This window comes from Micromys minutus (assembly GCF_963924665.1).
Source record: "Micromys minutus genome assembly, chromosome: 1".
Classification (NCBI taxonomy): domain Eukaryota; kingdom Metazoa; phylum Chordata; class Mammalia; order Rodentia; family Muridae; genus Micromys; species Micromys minutus.
The window spans coordinates 18,683,930-18,702,067 of record NC_137969.1 but is presented as its reverse complement, the minus strand read 5'-3'; the positions used below and the strand labels follow the sequence as shown (position 1 = coordinate 18,702,067).

The 18,138-nt window shown below is 35.8% G+C and overlaps 1 pseudogene across 1 annotated transcript in view; it reads right to left on the bottom strand.

The window, feature by feature from the left end:
• LOC308439767 (Y-box-binding protein 1-like) overlaps nt 1-989 on the bottom strand; it is a 92,266-nt pseudogene extending 91,277 nt beyond the window's left edge. Inside the window, exon 1 of the transcript in view lies at nt 807-989. The product of the transcript in view is annotated as a Y-box-binding protein 1-like (transcript). The remainder of the gene's footprint in view (nt 1-806) is intronic.
• Between the last annotated feature and the right edge of the window lie 17,149 nt (nt 990-18,138).

The following is an 18,138-nucleotide window of genomic DNA, read 5'->3' as shown; positions in this document are numbered from 1 at the left end:
CAGTGAAGGCCTGTTTTCTCAGTATAGGGGAATGCCAATGTGCTGAGGTGGGAGAGGGTTGTTGAGAGAGGGAGCACCCTCATGGAAGCAATAGGATAGGAAGGGGACTGAGGGAAAGAGATAACATCTGAAATATAAATACAGAGAATATTCAATAAAAATGAGGAAAAGAGAATGAGAGGAAGTTGTTATTGTGGCTTTGTTGACACGGCTATGTGTAATTGTAGTAAGAAGTAAAATTAAACAAAAATGGCTACACCGAGGGACCTTGCTTGGTTAAGGTTGAAATTTTAATAAGAAAGAGACATATTACTAATATCCTCCAGATTGGGTTCTCTTTTTGTGAGTAAACTAGATAAAAGAGGTGATTCTTGACATTTCTAATGGCTGAAGTCCAAGATGGAAAATAGATGTGATTACATGTGCTCCCAAAGAGGCCTTCTTGGGATCCACAAACTTAAAAAGAACCAGATAATAAAAAGAAAGATATCAAAGTATAATTGATAGAAGGTGGCTTTTAACTCTAACCTTTAACAGAGAGAAAAAAATTCCATAGTTTAACATGCAGATACAGATATTAATAATGGCCTAGTATAAGATACCAAGGTAATCAGGGAACATTCAGCATCTGGCTTGTTTGGATCTGAGAATAATTTTAAATCATTCAAAATGTCTCCTTAACCAAGGAGCCTCTCCAAGCCCAGCTAGTGAGAGTATGGGACACAAAAGCATCAGCCTGAGAGTTGTGGAATGGAGGCAGTGAGCAACATAACTACCCGTGTGCCCTTGACAATAAAGCTACATACGGTGAAGCGCTGCATGGGGGAAGCCTGTCCAGGATGAACCTGGCTTCTACAAATCATTAAGGCCACTGGCTTCACCCTGAAGAATACTGAGGTGTAGAACACAGTAGAGAAGGGACTGGGTGAGAAAAGTGGGCATGAGAGAAAGGAGTGATTGAAAGCCCATTCACCGGACCAGGTAGGCATGCAGTCGCAGAAGACCTAAGAAAACACCGATTCAGCAGGGACTTCAGGACTGGCATGTGACTTTGTGTCTTTTCTAAATCCCATGGTGGAATATGATTGTTATGAGGTAGGAATAGCAATGGCAGATGGCAGTTGATTTTAACGAAAACCTATGTCAGATCTATAAAGTGTTAATACAATCAATGGAGAATGATCAAGGTCAATTAGGACAGAAAGATCAGGCTAAGCCACTAGAAGATAAATTTGCAAATTTCAGCCACAGTTCATAGTAAAAAAATATCATACAGAAAGCTCTCCACTGTGCTACTGGCTTTCTGGTAGACTTTAAACTCAGAAAAGTAATTTCTATAAGATATAAATTATATTAAGATTGACATGTTATTTGATACAATTTTAGCATTCAAGGTAAATCCACAAGATAAACATTTACTTGGAATGGATGAGGGTAGACACCTCACAATTATGCTCATTCTTGGATAATAAGTTTGAATGCACAATGCTGGTTTCTGAGGAACTTACATATTATTAAAAGTGTATGAAAGAACATAGCTGCTAGATAATATGACCTGCATAGTTTATTGTCATTTGATGTAATTGATATTTTAATTATTGCTTCATGGAAGTAAATTTTATAATTATTCTGCAGTCTTATAGACAGATAGACAAACAGACAGATACACAGAAGGAGAGGTGGGAGATAATAAGATATAGGTACTGATCCTTCAACAATCTTGAAAGGACAATTTTCAGCTTCATAGGGAAAAATAGAAACTTAGGACAGCTAAAACAATCCTGAATAATGAAATAACTGTGGGAGATATCACCATCTGATTTCAAGTTGTACTGTAAGAGCTATAGTAATATAAACAGGACATAAATATAGTCAGGAAGATTAATGGAATCTAATTGATGATCCACACATAAATCCATACACCTATGGACACCTGTGTTTTTTATAAAGAAGCCAGGAACAAAATGTACTGAGCAGAAAAAAGCATCTTCAACAAATGGTGCTGGTCAAACTGGATAGTTTAATGTAGAAGACTCAAAATAGATTCATACTGATCACTTTGTGCAAAACTCAACTCCAAATGGATCAAAACCTTCAACATATAAGAAGAAGCACTTAACTTGACAAAATAAAAAGTGGGAAATAGCTTTGGACTCATTGGCACAAGAAAAGACTGAAAATAACACTATAGCACAGGCACCAAGATCAACAATAAATGAAAGAGACTTCATAATCTGAGAAGCTTCTGCATGGAAAAAATGTTATGTTATGTTTTGTTTTGTTTTTACCAACTACATATCTAATAGAGTACTAATATTCAAAATATATAAAAAATTAAAAACCAAATATCAAAAATTACCTAATTTTAAAAGAGAGGTATAGATATTTTAATTGAATAGATTTCATCAACATTTCAAATGCTATCCATTTTCCCTGATTTCCCTAAATATTCCTCAGTTGAGAATTGTTTGTTTTGCTCTGTACCCCATTTTTAATAAGATTATTTGATTCTCTGGAGTCTAAATTCTTGAGTGTTTTGTATATATTGAATATTAGGCCTCTATCAGATGTAGGATTACATTGTCCTTAGCCTTACAGCAATTTTGCAATTTCAAGGGGTCTCATTTGTTGATTTTTGATCTTAGAGTATAGGCCATTGGTGTTCTGTTCAGGAAATTTTCCTCCATGCCGATGTATTCCAAGGTCTTCCCCACTTTCTCTTCTATTATGGTTTTATGTGGCAATCTTTGATCCACTAAGACTTGAGCTTTGTACAAAGAGATAAGAATGGATTGATTTGCATTCTTCTACATGCTGACTGCCAGTTGAACCAGCACCATTTGTTGAAGATGCTGTTGTTTTTCCATGGAATGTTTTAGCTTTTTGTCAAAGATCAGGTGACCATAGATGTGTGGGTTCATTTCTGGATCTTCAATTATATTCCATTAATCTACCTGCCTGTCTATATACAACTACCATGTGCAGTTCTTATGACTATTGTTCTGTAATATAGCTTGAGGTTAGGGATGGTGATTCTCCCAGAATTTCTTTTATTGTTGAAAAGAGTTTTTGTGCTCATGAATTTTTTTTCTTATTCCAAATGAATTTGTAAATTTCTCTTTGTAACTCTATGAAGAATTTACATGGAATTTGATGGGAATTGCATCATATATGTAGACTGCTTTTGCAAGATGGCTATTTTATGATATTAACTCTGCAAATCCATGGGCATGGGAGATGTTCCATCTGCTGAAATCTTCTTTAATTTTTTTTTCTGCAGAGAATTGAAGTTCTTCATACAGATCTTTCACTTGCTTGGTTAGAGTCACACCAAGGTATTTTATATGATTTGGGACTGTTGTAAAGGGTGTCATTTCCATAATTTCTTTCTCTGTCTGTTTATCCTTTGATTAAAGAAATGCTAATGATTTGTTTAAGTTAATTTTATATTCAACCACTTTGCTGAAGTGGTTTATCAGCTGTAGTTCTCTGGTGGAATTTTTGAAGTTACTTAAATATAATATCATATCATCTGCAAATAGTGATATTTTGACTTCTTTCTCTCCAACTTATATCCTTTTTTCCTCCTTTTATTGTCTAATTTCTTGGGTTAGGACTTAAAGTACTATATTGAATAGTACGAGGGAAAGAGTGGGTAGCCTAGTTCCTAATTTTAATGGGATTGCTTCCAGTTTTTCTCCATTTAATTTGATGTTGGCTACTGGTTTGTTGTATATTGGTTTTCCTAAAATTATATATGGGCCATGAGTTCTTGATTTCTCAAAGACTTTGAACATGAAGAGGTGTTGAATTTTGTCAATTAGTTATTCAGCATCTAATCAGTAGTTCATAAATTTTTTTGAGTTTGTTTCTATAGTTGGGGATGTTGATTGATTTCCACATATTGAACCATCCATGCATCTCTGTAATGAAGAATAGTTGATTATGTTGAATGATAATTTTCAAATGTTCTTGGATTCATTTTGTGAGAATATTATTTTTTACATCAATATTTATTTGTTTTTACATCAATATTTATAAGGGAAATTGGTTTTCTTCGTTCGCTCTTGGTATTGCTTTAGGTATAAGCATAATTATGGCTTCATAAAAATTGGGTAGTATTCATTCCATTTTTATGTTGTATAATAGTTTGCAGAATATTGTTATTAGGACTTCTATGAAGGTCTGATAGAATTCTGCATTAAACCCATCTGATCCTGGGCTTTTTTTGGTTGGGAGACTTTTGATGACTACTTCTCTCTCTCTCTCTCTCTCTCTCTCTCTCTCTCTCTCTCTCTCTCTTTCTCTCTCTCTCTCTCTCTCCCTCCCTCTCTCTCTCTCTCTCTCTCTCTGGCATTATGTGACTGATTACTTGGTTTATCTGATCCCGGTTTAAATTTGGTATCTGGAATCTGTCTAGAAAATTGTCAATTTTATCCAGGCTTTCCAGTTTTGTTGAGTATAGACTTTGGTAGAATGATCTGATGATTTTTTTTTAATTTCTTCATTTTCTGTTGCTATCTCTCCCTTTTCATTTTGATTTTATTAATGTTAATATTGTCTCTGTGCCCTCTGTTTAGACCGGCTAAGTGTTTATATATCTTGTTGATTTTCTCAAAGAACCAAATCCTGGTTTTGTTGATGTTTTATGTAGTTCTTTTTGTTTCTACTTGGTTGATTTTATTCCTGGGTTTGATTATTTCCTGCAGTTTACTCCTCTTGGGTGCATTTGCTTCTTTTTTTTCCCCCAAGAGGTTTTAGTTTTGCTGTCAAGCTGTTAATGTCAGCTCTCTCCAGTTTCTGTTTGATGGCACTCAATGCTATGAGTTTTCCTCTTAGCACTGCTTTCAATGTGTTTCATGTATTTGGGTATGCTGTGCCTCCATTTTCATTAAATTCCAAAACGTCTTTAATTTTTTGCTTTATTTCTTCCTTGACCAAGTTATTATTGAGTAGGAGATTGTTTATTCTCCATGTCTATGTGGGCTTTCTGTCATTTTTAGTGTTATTGAAGACAAGTCTTAGTCCATGGTGATCTGATAGAACACATGGTACTATTTAAATCTTCTTGTATCTGTTAATGCCTGTTTTGTAACCAATTATCTAATCAGTTTTGGAGAAGGTACGATGAGGTGTTGAGAAGAAGGTATATTATTGTGTTTTAGGATGAAATATCCTATAAATAACTGTTAAATCCATTTGGTTCATAACTTCTTAGTTTCACTATTAAGTTTCTGTTTCTATGATGTGTCCATTGATAAGAGTGTGCTGTTGAAGCCTCCCCATATTATTGTGTGGTTTGGGCTTTAGTAAGGTTTCTTTAATAAATGTAGATGCCCTTGCATTTGTAGCATAGATATCCAAAATTTGAGATTTCATCTTGATAGATTTTTTTTCTATCAGAAGTATGAATTGTCTTTCCTTATCTTTTTTGATAATTTCTGGTTTAGAGACGATTTTACTTGATATTAGAATGGCTACTCCAGCGTGTTTCTTGGGACCATTTGCTTGGAAAATTGTTTTCCAGTCTTTTACTCTGAGGTAGTGTCTGTCTTTGTCACTAGGGTGTGTTTCTAGTATACAGCAAAATGTTGGGTCCTTCATAAGGATCCAGTCTGTTTGTCTATGTCTTTTTATTAAGAAATTGAGTTTATTGATGTTGAGAGATATTTGAGACCATTGATTTTTTTCTATTACTTTTGTTGTTGGAGGTGGAAATATGCTTGTGTAGCTATCTTCTTTTGGGCTTATTGGAAGAAGATTGTTTTTTGTCTTGTCTAGGGTGCGATTTCCTTCCTGTTATTGAAGTTTTCAGTCTATTATTTTTTGTAGGTCTAGATTTGTAGAAAGATATTGTATAAATTTGGTTTTGTCATGGAATATCTTGTTTTCCTCCACCTATGTTAATTGAATGTTTTGCCTGTAGCCTGGCCTGGCACTGTGTACTCTTATGGTCTGTATGACATTTTCCCAGGATCTTACACCTTTCATAGTCTCTGTTGAGAAGTCTGTAGTAATTCTGGTAGGTCTGCCTTTGTATGTTACTTGACCTTTTTTCTTACTGCTTTTAATATTCTTTATTTGCTTTGTGCATTTTGGTAATTTCATTATTGTGTGACAGGAGAAATTTTTTCTTATCCAATCTATTCATAGTTATGTAGGCCTCTTGTATGATTATGGGCATCTGGTTCTTTCCCTACATTAGGGAAATTTTCTTCTATAATTTTGAATTCTAGCCCTTTGATTTGAGGATCTTTGCTCTCTTCTATACCTATTATCCTCAGGTTTGATCATCTCATTGTGTCCTGGATTTACTGGATGATTTGTATTAGGAGCTTTTTACATTTAGCATTGCCTTTGACTGTTGTGGCAATGTATTTTTTATGGTATCTTCTGCCCTTAGATTCTCTTTTCCATCTCCTGTATTCTGTTGGTGATGCTTGTGTCTGTGACTCCTGATCTCTTTCCAAGGATTTCTATCTCCATGATTGTCTACTTTTGTCATTTATTTATTGATTTTTTTTCTATTTTTACATCCTAGATGGTTTTGTTCAATTTCTTTACCCATTAGCTTTGTTTTTCTGTAATTCTCTAAAGAATTTTTGTGGTTTTTGTGTTTTCTCCTTTAGAGTTTCTAACTATTTAACTGTGTTATCCTGTATTTCTTTAAGGAAGTTGTTTATGACCGCTAAACATCATTATTAGTTGTGATTTTAAATCAGAAACTTGCTTTTCCAGTGTGTTGGTGTATCCAGAGTTTTCTGTGGTGGGGAAACTGGGTTCTGAAAATTCAAGATGGCCTGGATTTCTGTTGCTTAGGTTCTTGTACTTGCCTCTTGCCATCTGCTTATCTCTGGTGTTAGCTGGTCTTGCTGATTCTGACAGTGTTTTGACTGTGTGTAATCCTGTCTGTCAGCACTACAGGGGACCAGTTCTCTCCTAGCAGGGTCTGGATAGAGATAGCTGTGACACAGGGTCAGCACAGAGCACAGAGAGAAACTTGAAGGATTCTGTTCCAGACTGTTCCTTGTTTCTTGTGTCCTGAGTGCTCTGGGGAGGTTTCCTCTTGGGCCAGGAATTTGAGCAGAGGTGGTGCTCTCCTCTGTGCTTTCAGATGTGTCAGCCCTCCTGTGAGACCAGCTCTCTCCCAGCAATGTCTGAGTAGAGAGTGCTCTGGCACTACCAGATGCAGGTGAAAACCAGAAAGCTGGAGGAACATATTTAAACAAAGAATTCCCCCAAAATAAATTGTGAATGGCTAAGAAACACTTTTAAAACTGGTCAACATTCTTAGTCATCAGGGTAATGTGAATCAAAACTACTTTGCGTTTTCATCTCATACTCACCAGAATGGATAAGATAATTAAAATGAGCAACATGTCATGGTGGCAAAACTGTGAAAAATGGGAAACATTTATATATTGATAGTGGGTGTTTACATTTGAGCAAATAGTATGGAAATCGGTATGGCAGTTTTCCCAGAAAACGGCAACTGATCTACCTCAAGACCAAGTTATATGACTCGTAGGCATATACCCAAAAGAACCTTCCTTCTACCACAAAGACGCTTGCTAAACCATGTTTTCTGCTGGTTTATTTATAATAGCTAGAAATTGGAAACAAACTAGATCTGCAACAATGGATGAAGGGATAAAGAAAATGTGGTATATTTAAACAATAAAATGTTACTTAGCTGTTAAAGGTTATGGAATTTTGGAATTCATAGGTAATGAATAAAAATAGAAAAAAATCTTTCTATGTAAGGTAACTTAGACCAAGAAAGACAGATATAATATGTATTTACTAATATTAGGATATTAGCTGTTAAATCAGTGAAATTCTTAGGCAAATAGATGGAACTAGAAATTATCAATCTGAGTGAGTTGACCCAATCACAAAAAACACACATGGCATGTACTCACTGATTAGTGAATATCAGCACAAAAGCTTGAAATATTCAGGATACAATTTATAGATTGAATCAAGCTCAAGAAGAAGGAAGACCAAAATATGAATACTTCAGTCCTTCTTTAACAGGGAAATAAAATTTTCACAGGAGGAAATAAGGAGACAGAGTATGAAGTAGAGACTGAAGAAACGGTCACCCAGAGACTGACCCATCTGGAGATCAATCCCATATATAATTATCAAACCCAGCTACTAATGAAGATTCAGAAAAAGGGAAAAAAACTACTTTACAGTCAATAGAATATTATAAGGTGTGGGTTATTTATGAATGAATGAATAATGAACACTATCTTATAAATAGGTTTAGAGCCTATTCATTACTGTTTTCTGCTGTGACAACATATTCCAAAGATATACCTTGAAGCACCTTTTATTTTTTACATGAGGGGATAGAACTCATTATGATATGGAGACATGGTAGAGCATAGAGAAAGCATGATGGCAAAACTAGGAAGTTAGCTGGTTTCCTGCCAAGGCTCAATGCCCCAGTGTATGAGAATGCCAGGGTGAGGAGGAGAGAGAAGGTGGGTGAGTGGGTAAGGAAACATCTTTATAGAAGCAAGGGGGAGAGGATCGTACAGGAAGTTTCCGTAGGAAAAACCAGGAAAGGGATAACACTTCAAATTAAAATACCCAATAAAAGAAAAGAAAAATAATCAATGCAAAGTTCTGAAGTGATAGACTGGATTCCTGAGAAAGAAAGAAAAATACAATTTAAAAAAAAGAAAATATAAACTTTACTATGTATTTCTGTTCAATTGTTATGTTTTTATTTTACTAAAATATATGTGGAACATGTTTCACAGTTTCAGGTAGAATCATCTCAGCTGGTTGTTATTAAAGGAATGTTTCTAAAATCATTTATTAACATGTTTGTGTTCTATAGGTTCTCTCTCCCCTCTGCTGGGTATTTCAGCTGATATCATCCCTGTTGTGTTCTGAGTGCCTCTTGCTTTCCTGGGACTTTCTGGCGGCTACCCCCAGCTCCCCAGTCTCCACTGCTACACACCCCCATTGAGTTTCCTGACCTTCTGAACTTCTCACCTTTCTCCTCCCATACCTGATTCTGCCACCCTTTTACTCTCCCCTCCCTCTCTCTACCTCTCAGTAATTATTTTCCCCCTTTAAACTAGGACTGAAGTATCCAGATTTTGTTTTTCCTTTTTCTTGAGCTTTATATAGTCTGTGAGTTGTATCATGGGTGTTCTGAGCTTTTTTATAATATCTGCTTATAAGTGAGTGCACACCATGTGTGTTCTTTTGTGACTGGGTTACCTCACTCAGGATATTTTCTAGTTTCATCCATTTGCCTGCACATTTCATGAAGTCGTTGTTTTTAATAGCTGAGTAATACTCTGTTGTGTAAATATAACACATTCTTTTGTATCCATTCTTCTATTGAGGGACATCTGGATAGTTTCTGGCTCCTGATTATTATCAATAAAGCTGCTATAAACTGAACCCAGAGTTGCTACAGGAGCACCAAATACTTTGAACTGAGCTTTTAGTAACCGCTCTCCTCAGCCCCTATCTTTCTCTTGAATGACTATGAAAATTAAAAACATAAATGTGGAGAAAATGTTTAACTTTCCAGAATGTTCATGCAGCATAGTAACTACTACAACACTTCTCTACAAAGGGTTTAAAAAGTATGCTAACAATGGAAAATTACCTTCTACAAAACCAATTAGCATTTATCAAAGAGAGATTTGCTTATCTTGTGAACAAATCCATTGCTGATGTACAAAGAGCCTATATGAAAAGTGCATTCTCCTAGTCACTATGTGACTAATCCAGATACATTATGATGCCAAATTCACTCCACCTCTATCTTTTCTTAAATTGCTCAGAGTCATTTCTTTATAAGATACACTTGTGTGGGCTTTTCAGCACATTTATGTTTGATAGGGACTTGCAGACCTGTTGAGATGTGTGAGCTTAGGATACAGGAAACGCTGCAGGTGCCTTGTCCCAGTTATAGGTCTGACTTCTAGGCTACATGGCCTCTTTCCACCAAAGGGGCTTAACTGACAGCATAGCCTCACATTTCCACTCAGTACTTTTAAATAAAGTACTCCACACTTCCAATTTGGTTACTTACATATTTCCATACATAGCAATTTTCTTTGTTGTGTGGCAGTGATGGATGAAGAGTTGAAAGTACGTACTCTATGGAAATACAAGGAAGCAATACGAAGAATTGGGGAAATTTGAATATGAAAGCATCTAGTAGCTTGTTTTTCCTTCTTTGAATCCATGAGGGTGGCTTTGCAGCTGATGGTCCTATCTCAATTAAAGAAGATGAGTGATGTAGAAACTGAGTCAGATGTAGCTTTCACTCAGCCGGTCCTCACCATCCTTTCCTGTGTCTCCCTAGAGACAATCTGGAGACACTTGCATCCTGGAGAGTTGTCACAGGAAAGAAAGCAAGACACATACTACACAAGCCAGGCCTTACATGCAAAGGCACCTAAAACTTCAGTGGCAGCAACTCAGGCCAGACACAATGTGAGGATTAAGTCAAAAAAGAAACGTGGCCAAATCCTCTATTAGGCATCAGGGGATACTATATGACATGAAGATATAAAAGAAAGGGATTGCATTCCTTGACAGATTTTTCTCATTGGTAATTTTTTCTCTTTTCTTTTCTTTTTTCTTTTTCTTTTTTTTTTTTTTTTTTTTTTTTTTTTTTTTTTTGGCTGCAGAAGTAAGTGATCTATGAGTAACAAAGCAAAAAAAAAAAAAAAAAAAAAAATGCTGTGATGCTTCCTGTGGAATTTGACTTCAGACTTGTTTTAAATGGGTAAGTTACTGAATTAGGGGCTCACATTGACTTCAAAAATGAATGATTCTACCTGACTTTTTCCTAGGCTTGAGCTTGAATTAACTGCTAATAGAGGCAGCTGACTCAGTTTATATTCATAATATTTTAATACCATTCATATTTCTTACATTGAAATCATAAAATACACTCCATTATTCAGGAAGAGTGTACAAATTTGTGGTTATGCAAATGTGGCTAAATATTCATTCTCTACTGCTAAGATATCAGAGTACACTGGATAAATTCTCACGTTTCCTAGATCTCTATCTTCACCTGTGTGCTATTAGGATAATAAAACAGTAGAAGTATGTATGAGAGAATGGATCTGTGACAGGGTTGGTAAGCTATAACTGGCAATTTAACAAAACCTAATCACATGCCAAAGAGTTATTTGTGAGGAAAAACCAGGCATACACAGCAGTGAACAAAAGACTATTTCAAATAGGATTGGTCTATGGGGCATGCCTCTAGATACCTTTTTAATTTACTGTCATGAGATGACCCAGTCCACTGTGAGCAGCACCATTCCTTAGGCTGGGGTCCTGAGCTGTGGAAGAGTAAAGAAACAAGATGAGCACATGCAAGCACATGAGCATGCTTGCATTCATTTCTCTCTGCTCCTGACTCTGGAAATGATGTGAGCAGATTCTTAACATTTCTGACTTCCGCACAACAATGGACTCTAACCTGAAATTGTGATCTAATATAAATCTCTTCTCCTCTAAGTTTAATTTTTGCCATGATGTATTATCAGGCAAAGGACATGAAACTAGAACAGTGACCTTTGCTTTTCTAGACTTCACTGGAATTCCTTTAATAAATGAATCTCCCATCCCACATCCTGCTGGAAATTCTTTACAAGGATACTAGGAACTCCTGAGAATTTCCTATGAACAGCCTTTGTTTGTCATTCCCTCTCATCTCTTCCACTCTTTCATTGCCTCTGAGGTCAGCTCTCATACATGTTCCTTTGTCTCTTATCAGTGAATATCTTATATGCATATATGTATATACATGTATGTCTATATTTATGGGTGTATGAAAAACTCACATAGATAAGTTTATATATTCATATTTATGTAACTACTATATTTCATGTAAAATTCTAGAGGTAAAACAAACAAGTTTCCTAAAACTACTCAGAACTCTTAATGTTAGCTACTTAAATGTTTGCATGGGGCTGGGGAGAAGGCTCAGTAGGAAAACAGCTTCCCATTAGAACGATGGTTTGAGTTCAGATCCCTGGAACGCACATAAAGCCTGCAATCTTATTGCTCCTGCATTTAGATAGAAAGCAGACACACACACACACACATACACACACACACACACACACACACACTTAGATACCATGATATATACAGCAGTGAACATTAGACTATCTCTGTCAAGGTAGAAGTTGTGAACCAAATTCCAAATATTTTCTCTGAAATCTGCATATACTTTATGGCAAGAATGTACCCTTAACATCACACATAAACAGGCTCCCATACACAATCACAACCTCTATACTAGGTATTCTCAACCTGTGAGTCATGACCCCATGGGGGTCACATATCAGGTATCTTACATATCAGAAATTACATTATGATTTATAACAGTAACAAAATTACAATTATGAAGTAGCAACAAGATAATTTTATAGTTTGTAGGAGATGTCATCAAAACATAAAAACCTGTCTGTATTAAAGGGTTGTAGTCTTAGGAAAATTGAAAACAACTGCCCTACACAAAATATTTTTTAAAAATGTATCCCTATTTGAATAATTAACACCTACACTGGCTTGAATCATCTTTGGACCCCACCATGTATCAACTCCATCTTGTCTATAAAGTGTTTGCTATGAATGAGACTTCTTACAACTGTTCAAATGAATGGCACCCAAAATTCATGCACTAAGGAAGCACTTACTACATACAATGTGTTGGTTGTTCTTATTGTTTTAGGCACTAAAATTCTGGCTATCAAATTACACAGAATATTAAAGATAAATTAGTCCATAAAGAATAATTACATAAGGAAAGAATTATTCTAATAAACATTGTATTTTAAATATTGACATTCTTAGTAATAAATAAACTGAAGAAAGTATTAAATATTCTCAAAATTCTTTTATGAGAGACATTATTTAACAAAACAATATTTTATATCTAATTAAGTATAAAGACACTTCTATAAAGTTAAACTCAGTTCTACTAAACTGGTCTAATTATCAGCAGGTTTCAACCAGTTCCTTATACTCAAATCTGAGATTAGTTGCTGAACCAATTCATTTGCTGCTGCTTTCCTCCTTTCTCTCTTTTGTGTTTATTTTATTTTATTTTATCTTATTTTTACACCCAAGATTTTATTCCTCTCCCAGTCCATCTTCCTATTGTTCCACATCTCATACCTCCTTACCACACCCACTGTCTCCGGAAGGATGTCCCACCCCACCCACCCCACCAGAATTCCTAACTTTATGGGGCCTCCAGTCTCTTCATTATTAAGTTTTACAAGTTCTAGTTTTATTTTTTGTATCAAGTTTTATAATAGTTATGTTGACATAGTTATATATGAAATTAAATTGATCAGATACTATAATATAGCTTATTTATTTTATAAAATGCATATTTTCCCTTAATTTTCTGATTGTATAACTCGCATGGTTATTGTATTTCTGGAGTCAGGGCATGATACTGAGGTGATTCATGTGTTACCATCATCTTCCTTCTGGACTTCCTAGTTCTCTTTAGACAAGTCCTCACACACCCAGTATCACACTAAAGTTGAATGAACTCTGCCAGGTCCCTCACATAATGACTGTCACCACCCATCTTCATAACCACTAGCTCCCAATTCTTCTGAGATCAGAGAAAGCTTCACCATCTGAATCTCATAGCCTCCTGTTTGTGTTTTAGAAATAAACGAAGACACTTGTATGATAATGATTCTTGTTGAATCTTTAGTGGGTGCTAAGAGCTCTTTTAAGTGATTTTAGTCATACCTCATTAAACCTGAATAACAACTCTGTAAGGAATGTTCTAGTACCATTAGAAATCTCATTCTAGTACTATGTTAATCCTTACTCCATAGATGAAAAAAAAAAAAAAAGAAGAAGAAGAAGGCACAGAGTAATAAAAATTTACTCAGATATCAATCTGTGGAAATTACTTAATAACAAAATAACGTTACAATATTAGTATTAGTGTGGCTATCACTGTACAAAACAGGACACTTGAAAAGTAAGCAGATGCTGCCCCAGTATGCCAAGTCACTATTACATTTGTTTCATAGTAAATAATATTCATTTTATCTCATTTTCACTGTCATTGCACTGAGAAAACCTTGGGAGAATGGGAAAGCAGACTTCTGGGAATACCTGAAGGCTTCCCAAAGATGATGAGAACCATGAGTCTGGGAATGGTTTAATTCATTGATGGATCCCAAATATGAATGCTGTTTCTAGGTGGTGGGATTCTGGTATGTGGACCCAGTTGAAGCAAGAGGGTCTTCTGTGGGTGTTCAGAGCTTTAGCTCTCTCTGCCCTTCTCTGATTCCCTGACTACTATCCAGCCACCATGATGTGAGTTTTTCCACCATATTTAGCCTTCTATGAAACCACAATACAAGCAGGATTTTCTCTGGGCCAGTGAGGTGACTTAGTGGGTAAAATGCTTGCAGCCAAGCTTAATAACCTGAGTTCAATTTCAGGCTCCATGAGATAGAAGGAAGAATCAAAACTCACAAGCTGATTTCTAACCAACATAATACACACATGCATGCATGCATATGAATCTATATACATTTATAAGTAAATAAGTGTAAAACACAATTTTCTTTCCATAAGTTGACTCTGGTACTCAGTTGCAATAATTAAAAGTCTGACTTCAATTCACAATCCTAATATAAGCCACATTATGCTTGCAATGTCCAAATGCTGTCCCTAGTGGCTCTCTCCATCTTTAACTGCTCCTCCTATTAATAGTGCTGCACACAGTTTCCACCATGGCATCTTCAGATTATGGACCTGAGCAGGCTCCCTGTTTAAGTTAACTTTTTGTTGTTATAGCATAAAGAAAAAAAATCTGAGTAGCTAATAAATAATGAAAAAGGGTTTTGTTGTCTGGTGAATCTGAGTGCTCTGAAATCTGATAGCATGGTGAGAGTAAATTCCTAGCAACCAAAGAATTTTACCTGCTACATTCTATCAGTGGAAGGACTGGAGGTGAAGGAAGCTCATGCAAGAGAGATAAGTCTCAGTGAACAGTTTTTATTGCAGCTTGTGACCAAAGTAGCGATCTACTTCCCAGACAGCAAGAATTCACTTGTTCTTATGAGCGAAACCCCAGACTTCTGAGTAGCAGTCCTCACCAGTATTCGACTGGCAATTACATTTTAACGAATTTTAGAAGAGAAAACTATACTGAAACAACCCCTGAAAAGCCCTGATAATGCTCACATAGGCCATTAACTGAACCTTAGCCACTCCCCACAAAGGGATTTTACTTTTCATTTTGATCTTTCAGTTTCTTCTTGAAGTTTTCATAACAAGAAAAATCACCCCCATTCTGTTTTTCAAACATTCAGAGGTCCTGCACAATTTCATCTTCCACAATTCTGTCCCAATTCCTCTGCTTTAATTAAAGCCCATGTGTTTTCGCATTTCAAAATGCTGCCCTTTCCCACACAATTTCCCTGACCAGTACAGATGTTATTCCAAATAGTCCCACAACTATAAACATTCAGCCTCCATATTTTATTGAAAGTATTTAACATGTAGATCTGCTCTTTTTTAGTTTCCTGGCATTTAAATCCTGATCTAGAAACTTGTAGTCTTGGAGGCAGTGTTTGTTTCTTGGTGAATTAATGAGTTGCACATGAAAGGAAATAGAACAGTTCCTCTGTCTTCATAGAGAAAGCCTTGCTGTGTAAGAAGAATTTAAAGGCATGCATATTCATTGATCTCATGGCTGTGACAGCATATCCAACAGAAACAATGTAAGAGAGGACAGATTTATTTTGCTCTTGGTTTGAAGAGTATAATCCAAAGGAGGCAGAGTGAAGTTTGTGGATATGGAAGTACATAGCAAAGAATTTCCATTTCTTGGAAGAAAAAAAGAACAGAAAATGTGGCCGAAAATTAGGAAGTGATAGAAGAGAGTGAAAATTTCTATTGCAAAGCGAGAAATTGTAACATAGAAGAAGATATCTATCTAAGCATGCTAGAACAAGTTCAAAGTCCTAAAGCTCAATGGATGGCACATCATTCTCATGGTGATACCATATGGGCTCCAGTAGGTTGGGCATGCCTCTGCTTACAGCCATGATGTGTGCAGTACAACAGTCTCTCTCCTGACTTGGTTTAGCTCAGTGCCTCCAGAATTTTCTATTACTAGAACCTCTGAAACCCCGAGGTCTCCATTAGAAATTAAGGTTTTCTTTTGCCTCTCGTACACAGACAACGTGATAGTTCCATGCTAGCTTGTTTTAAGTTCCCCGACCACATCCACATTCTGGGACCCTTGGAGCAAAGGAATATGGGTGTGTCTCAAGTTGTAGACAAGTCAAGGATGGCCAGGTGCTATAGTTGTTAGAACAACTGGTGCACTTCCAAAGGAACCATGGACTTTGCTCTGGGGAAAGAGAAATGGTGCATGAATGGCAAATCTTCACTCATAGTAGCTCTGGGATTAAGCAGTGTAGGTACAAATGAAAACTTAATTAATAAAAAGAGAAAACGAAGAGTACCAGAGACTATAGACTATAGAGACCCACTTGAACAGGACTCCAGAAGGAAACATCTGCTCTGGTTCAGCCACTCAGATAGATGACGGCTGTAGAAGCTTTGGTGACACATAGCTAGAGCTCATCGAAAGCTGACAGAAGCGCCTGTCATCACACACTACTTAGTGTTAGCTCTGAAGATGGATAGAGTGAATGCCATATTAATGGGTCAAGGAGAGTTGCAGACTATGAGTGAGATCAAAGCAAAATTAAGAAACTAACTAGTTTACAAAGGAAATTTCAAGGTAGCGAGTATTACCAGTTGGGCTGTGACAAGGTCATTGCTCATTGTTTATAGCCATACTTAATGTATCAGATTTTGAATATGGATGAAATACAGCCATATGTTAATAAAATGGGCCTTGCACCATTGAAATCATTTAGTTCCTACTATCTACATTTTTATTATCATTCTGTTTTGAGACCCCATCAAAATGCTTACACTGATACAGGGCTTCTCTACGATAAAAACACAAATCTTCCATATTATTCCTGCAAACAAGCTCTGAACCTCAGTTACCAAATTTTACTCTTATCACAGAAAAAACAAAACTATTACTAAGCATCAATTTTCTATATCAATTAATTTTCACATTTTTTGTAAAAATAAGTCCTGATTGAAATAACTTTTGGCAAAACACCATTCTGTTTGCTTCATGTTTTGACAGCGTATAGATTAGGGGTGGTAATGAAGTTATGGTAGAGTCCATGGTATTGGGGATATGGAATTCTTCACATTCCATTACAGAGAGCTAACCTGAAATTTGGGCTCAGATAAGTTTATTGTTTCTTTGCCAGTTATCAACTTTCTCCAGTTCATAAAGGTTTTACACTGTTACCATATAGTACTATTAGCCTAGAAACACACATTCCAACACATGACTATATTGGTGACATTTCACAATAACTAATAAAATTAATAAAAGGTATTTGAACATCTGCCTGTATCTTTTAGATATAGTACTATTTGTTTCAGGGTTTATTTTTTCATTAGACTGGGGCTCCTAAAGAGAATGGCTCATGTATTTGTAATATAATAAATCTACTGAACAAAAGAACATTTGGTGGTGAGACAGATAATATTGTATTTCCTTAGTAATCCATGAGTAGAGTACTCAATACATAAAGATTATTATCAAGTAAGCACACAGTAAATTGGACACTTCAGCTGTCTTTTGTAAAGAAGACCTACTACTTATTTTCCAGTGAGACATAAATCTCTCCCCAAAGTGAGGTCTTTCTGGACTCTCTGGAAAGTCAACTGAGTCATTTTCTATTTTCCAAGAAGTTGAGGGCAATATCTTTGCTTTGCCATAAAATGTTTTGCTTGATTTTGGGTTTTTCTTTTTCTTTTCTTTTTTTTTTTTTTTTTTTTTTTTTGCCATTAAAGTTCTGCCTTAATGGCTATCATGATAAAGTTCTATTCATTTGCAAATACTACATAGATTATAACAGAAAAATATGGTTCATAACAATATACAATATGAGATCTCTGAAAAAGAAATATTGCATCCATCTCAGTAACTGTAATGTTTGTACATGCATGGCTCAGGAAGTGGCACAATTGAGAAGTATGGTC